Consider the following 6,301-nt stretch of genomic DNA (forward strand, 5'->3'; position numbering starts at 1 on the left):
TATTGAAATATATATGATATATTTTATATTTAAAAAAATCTTTAAATAAATAAATAAAACTGCCAGTGAAATTATTCAGCAGCTCTTGAAACTATCATAAATATCTAGTAAGGATAATATTAATAATCCTAAATCTTGACAGATGTGATTCAATATGACATTAATATAAAACATACTATTTCATGTTATATTTAATGTATTATTTTGCATATAATATATATTTTATATATTATTGAAATATAAAATAATGTAAATATATTACAATTATATTCATTGTCACATTAAATACAAAATGTCATATTTTAGCTATTCAGTTTGCACCAGAGTGTTGTGACGCACGTCGGCCGTGTAGAAAAATCCTAAAAGGCTTTTGATGCGTGTGTGTCACAGAATCAATTATATGAGCATCTGCCGTCAAACACTGTCAGAAAGGTCGCGAAGAGACACTTCAGATCTTATTAAACCATTTGATGGATCAGAAAAAGTGGGTGTTAATGGCTCTCCAGGGTCTGAAGTCCTTCAGGATTATCAGGCTGCTTTTCAGATCCACGTTAACTTCAGCACACAACCTGCAAAGATATTTCGATTAACCAAGTGAACGCTAAAACCACACGGTGCTTCCCGAGAGTCTGGACTTCTGCTGCTGCGAGCAAAACAGAGTTTATAGATATAAAATGAGGAGCAGAAATGGTGTTTGCTCCTGCACAGCTGGTGTAAAACTCTCCGAATGAAGGTGAAACTCCCTGATCTCTTCACTCAACCCACCGCAATTAATTTAGTTCCCCACAAACGTACGGCGCTAATGAACGCAGGCTCGTAAAACACTGACTCCACAGCTTAGCAGAAAGCTAGTCCTGCTAAAAGTTAAGCCCTTCATTTCAAGTTGTGCAGAGTTGTAAAACACTTCTACTCATTAAAATTGGAGTTTAAAGGATCCAGATGGAATATTTTAACATCTCTCTCCACTTTTCATCATTTCGAGATCTTTTGCAGCCACTGGAACAGACGGTCCAGCGGTGAAAGTGAGACGGGATGAATTTTAGAAGTAAATGAGTCTTCGTAAAACTCTTCGCTTAATTCATATTCGATATTTTCTTTTTTCAATATCAAGACCTAGTTTTGACCTTGGTTTTACTAGAATTGATATTATATATTAAGTACAAATATTTATTTTGTACATTAAACAAAAGTAATATTTATATTAAATATTTCATATATTAAAATATATCACCTGTAATACATATGATAAATACAATAATATATAAAAAATATGTAATATATGATATTGAATACAATATATATTAAATAAAATCTAATTTAAAAAAAATAATAGTTTGAATATTATATATTATATACTGAATTATATTATAATACAATATCACAAGATATAAAATATTTTTATATTTAATATTTAATATACACTACTGGATATTATTATGATATATTTTTAAAAAGCCAAAGCGGTAAACAAAAATTATCCAAAAATTCTTGAAACTATACCATAAATATCTAGTAAGGATGTTACTAATAATCCGAAATTCTGACACAAATAATTCAATATCATATTAAATATAATATTTTATATTATATTTAATATTTGAATATTTTAAATATTGTATGTTATACAATTTAATATATTAAAAGGTGCATTATATTCAAATTATATTTACCATCACATTAGAAGCAAAACAGCAAATAGACGAGCAAAAAATTCCAGAAACATCTAGCAAAAAAAAAAGTAAATAAATAAACAAACAAACAGACCTGCCCAAGAGGCAAACAAAAATCATTCACCAACCCTTGAAACTACTATCTAGAAAGCATAATATTATATTAATAATCCCAAGTCTTTATAAAAATGTTTACAATTAAGTAAGTATATATTTGTTAAGCATGAAATATTTAGCAATTTCTGACTAGTTTAAGGATTCATTTAAAGGGGTCATATGATGTTGCTAAAAAGAACATTCATGACCCCTTTAAGTAAGATTTAGTTCCAGGAAGACTTTCCCAGTCGTTTTCTTTACACCACTAGCAGCTTTATTTTCATTTTACTTAATTATTTATTTAGATTGAGTGAGTATGTTTTTCAGTGTGCTTTGTAAATTCCATGTTATAATGCTTATTAAAGCACCATAAGTTTCTTCTGAACTTTCTAAGCTTGATCAGGCACGTGCACACATAGACATCAAAGGGGGGCTTGAGCACCTGCCCTTTTTCTTCCTCCAGAGAAAGTGCCCTTTTTTCTGGGGGGTGTTTTTTTTTAAATAAATGAACATATGTATATATGTGTGCGTGTGTGTGTTTCTTTTTGTGCACAGCTTTCCCTGTCAAACAAATAAAAAATCTAAATATCAGGTCGGCTCAGGAAATGTTGAGAAATGCTCTGCGTCTCCGCAGTACAGTGTAACACACATTGATCGGCACATCACAGTCACAGACAGGCAGAGAGCCGCAGAAGTGAAGCCTTCTCTCCCTTTCCAGCTGTGTTTGTCTTGCTGTGGAGGTGAGTGGGGATGAACAACAGACTAAGCTACCTGTGCCTCGAATTTACAGCTAATTATCCAAAAGACAAAAGGAAAAATAGTTAATTTGTCTAGCTAACATCCATGACTCATGAGAGCTACCATGTAAGTTAGCTAAAGTTTAGCTAAGGCAATAGGAAGTCTAGTAGGTTAGACCAGTGCACGTTCTTTCACTGCATGATTCAGTTTATTAAAATGCATTTAAAAATGATCACAAAATTCAAGATATGGAGGCAGAAATGTATATATTGGTATCTTTTCATATAGTTAATCAGTATCACGCGAAGTTTTTTCCACCAAAAAGCAGCATGATTACAAATGTGATATTGATTTAATACAGCAGTTCAATAAACAAGAATTTAATATTAAGACACTTACGTTTTAGCCACAATGTTGACTGTTTTTGCTCTATTTTGCCAACAAATATAATTCCAATTTGCGTCTCTGAGCAACATGACAGCGTTTTGAATCAACTGTTTAAATGATTCGGTTCAGTCGCAATGGCTCACTTATTAACAGTGACTTGCTGCCACCTACTGGCAGTTTTAATTTCACATTTAACGTATCTTTTCATTTAAAAAAAATACAAATTTAAAATATCAGTATTCAATGTTTTATGTTTAAATATCGAAACAGTATTAATGCATTTGTAACTGCAGGTTAAAGTATTCATGTCCTGCATTAAACGATAATGCGTGTGTTCAACATGATTTAACACATACAGTATCTAAACATGAAAGGTGATGTATTTCTCAATCCAGTGCTGGATATCTAGTTCTTTTCACTCTCAGCTTTGATGTAGATAACAGCTCCTGCAAGCAGTTGTGTTAAACATACTGTACATTATGTCATGACTCATGCCATGAGGAAACCTGGGTTTTGTGGTCCCAGCATTCCTCTGTAGGGTTGTGTTTAAAGCGGGTCCGTCCCGCACCGTATCTTCCTCCAGCCGACAGACGCGAGCGACTGCTGCCGTTTCCACAGCTGAAATCATCGGCGGTGCCCTGACAAGCGCACAGGCTTTCAGGAAACAGCGAGAGGGCTTTATCTGCTCAGCTTTAATACAACGTGAACAGAACGCCTTCAGGAACAGCAGTCCTCCCAGAATGCACTGCACACACTATCAAACAAACTGCAGATCCTCACCATCCTTCACAGGCGTTAAATAACATTGTGTCATCATTTACTCCCCCTCATGTCATTCCAAACCTCGGTGAACTTTCAGCCCATGCTGCTCTTTCCACACTATTTAGTGACCGAGCTAATCCATATGACTTATTCACTGTGTTCCCAGTCTTCTGAAACCACACAGTATTGTTTTGATTATTGGTTGATTAGCATCTCGTCAATAGCTATGTTTCCATCACCCTGTTTTAATGCGCATTTTGAAGTATCGCATTTTGAAAAGAAATCCCTTAATTCGCAAAAAAGTTTTTACGCTCGCTTAAGGTGGTTTTTGATTTGTGTGAAAAAGGGTTAATGTGAATGTGACTTTGTGCTATGGGACAGCAAAACCTGACTAACCAGCGGACCGATTTAGTTGCACAGCATCTGAAATGTTGGTCAGTGCTTGTTCGCAAAATGTTTTATGCGATATTCCAATTTTGCGCACAAGTTAAATTCGCAACTTTGGATGGAAACCCGGCTAATGTCTACCTTTTTTTGAGAAACATGGAAGAAAGTCCTTCTCATATTTACTGAACAAAAGTTTCTATTTGTAGTTTTAGTCACATGATCGGCGCGCAAAACGTCCAGCACTGGAACATTTTAGATCACCTCTCAAAAGAAGAAAATATCTTTAAAAAAACAAAGATACGTGGACATTTTGGCATTTAATTGCAATCCATATACGCATATGTCATAGTATTTCAATCGCCGTAAAAAAAAAGTTTTCTTTATAATGAGTTTCTATGGGTGTTTTCATATTCTGGCTTCATCTGTTTGCCTGTAAATAGTATGTTTTATTAATAGCCTATACCGAATTTGGTCTTAATACATTAAGCATTCTCTTTATAATGGTTTTGGAAAAGCCTACCGTGCACGTTAGGACATTGCGTTCCTATTCTTTCTATGTTCATCTGCTTGCTTGTACATAGTATGATTTATGAATACTTTATTTGGTCTTCTAATATCACTGTCGTAATGCATTGTCACATTAAGGATTTTCTTTATAATGGTTTTCTGTGGGAGAACGCTTAACGTGTACATTAGCGTGTTGCGTTCATAATCTGTGCGAGATCTGTTTGCCTCTACGTCGTATGCATTGTCAATGAACGTTTATTTTATGGTTGCAAAATAATAACCTAAAATTTGTGAACATTCTGTATAAGTTATTTTTTAGGGTATTAAAAAATAACCACCCTGCAACGTTCTAGGAACGTGTTATTTTTATGTTTGCAAAAATAAAACCTAAAAATAACGTTCCTAGAATGTTATTTCTTGGTTCTCAAAAAAATAACCAAACGGGAACCAAAAACTAACATTAGGGGAACGTTCTGTGTTTGCTGGGGTGCGACTGCACTTTAAAATTGTAAAGTGGCGCCTGAGATTGTAAATCAGGTCTCACTGTAATTATAGGTTCATTAGACTTAGAATATATCTTGCATCTACTATTGTAATGATTTCATGGTGCTTTTTCATATTTGTAATCAGTCTGTTTTCATTGTATTTAAAAGAATGTTACATTCTGCTGTAAAATTTTGAATTCTGCTAAAGTTCTTCTATTGTGTCTCACAGAAGAATGAAAGTCATGCAGGTTTGGAACGACATGATGGTGAGTAAATGATGACAGAATGACCATTTTTGGCTGAACTAACCCTTTAACCGCTCATATAGTGTGGCTCGTCATAAAAGACCATCATAAACCAGTGGAACCAAAATCGCGGGCAGGAGGTGATTCAGGACCATAAAGGTGCTGTGAAGTGTAATTGCATCGTCAGAACTGAGAATCCTGCTCAGTATAGCGTGCACTAGAAGCACACTAGGGTGAGAGTGAGAACATTCTCCTCAAGAATCACAGTAACACATTGATGTGACCTCTGTGTTGGAGACATGCAGCTGATGCATAAAAATACATGATGTAATCCATTCACTGCTCCCGAGAGAGAGAGCATGTCAAAACTACTACTATAAATATTTATGAACTACACAGATATGTGATAGCATGCACAGTGTCAAAAAATGTTCTTGTGTGCATTTGAGCTTGCCACGTTGATTATATTGACAACAATAACAATATAGCATGGCCTTTAGTGCCTCACTGATGTCAAAAGTAGATGGTGTGTCACGTCCAGTGTTGGGGGTAACTCATTACAAGTAATGCGAGTTACATAATCAGATTACTTTTTTCAAGTAACTATTAAAGTAACGCATTACTTTTTTAATTTACAAGAAAATATCTGAGTTACTTTTTCAAAAAAGTAATGCCAGTTACTTTGTTTTCCCATTTATTGACTGACAGCTCTCCTGTCCCCATATTGGGAGAAATCGGAAGTGCAGATGAATTGTGTGCGCTGTGTGAACATGATGTTACTGTAGTTCTAGACTAAACGTGAATGTGCATTAATTCATCCCACTCACAAAAAACAGATTTAGTATTCATCAAAATGAATTAAAACAGTGAAATGCAAACTCAGAATATGACGCAAACCTGCAATAATTAAATATGTTAAATAACACAAATGTATCTAATCCCATTTTATTAACCAAATTCTTTGCTGCTGACCTTTGATGATCCAATTCAACCATACTAATAGGCAAAAATGACTTTAGATAAA

The sequence above is a fragment of the Sinocyclocheilus rhinocerous genome, unplaced genomic scaffold (genome assembly GCF_001515625.1).
Source record: "Sinocyclocheilus rhinocerous isolate Xijiao unplaced genomic scaffold, SAMN03320098_v1.1 scaffold2207, whole genome shotgun sequence".
Lineage (NCBI taxonomy): Eukaryota > Metazoa > Chordata > Actinopteri > Cypriniformes > Cyprinidae > Sinocyclocheilus > Sinocyclocheilus rhinocerous.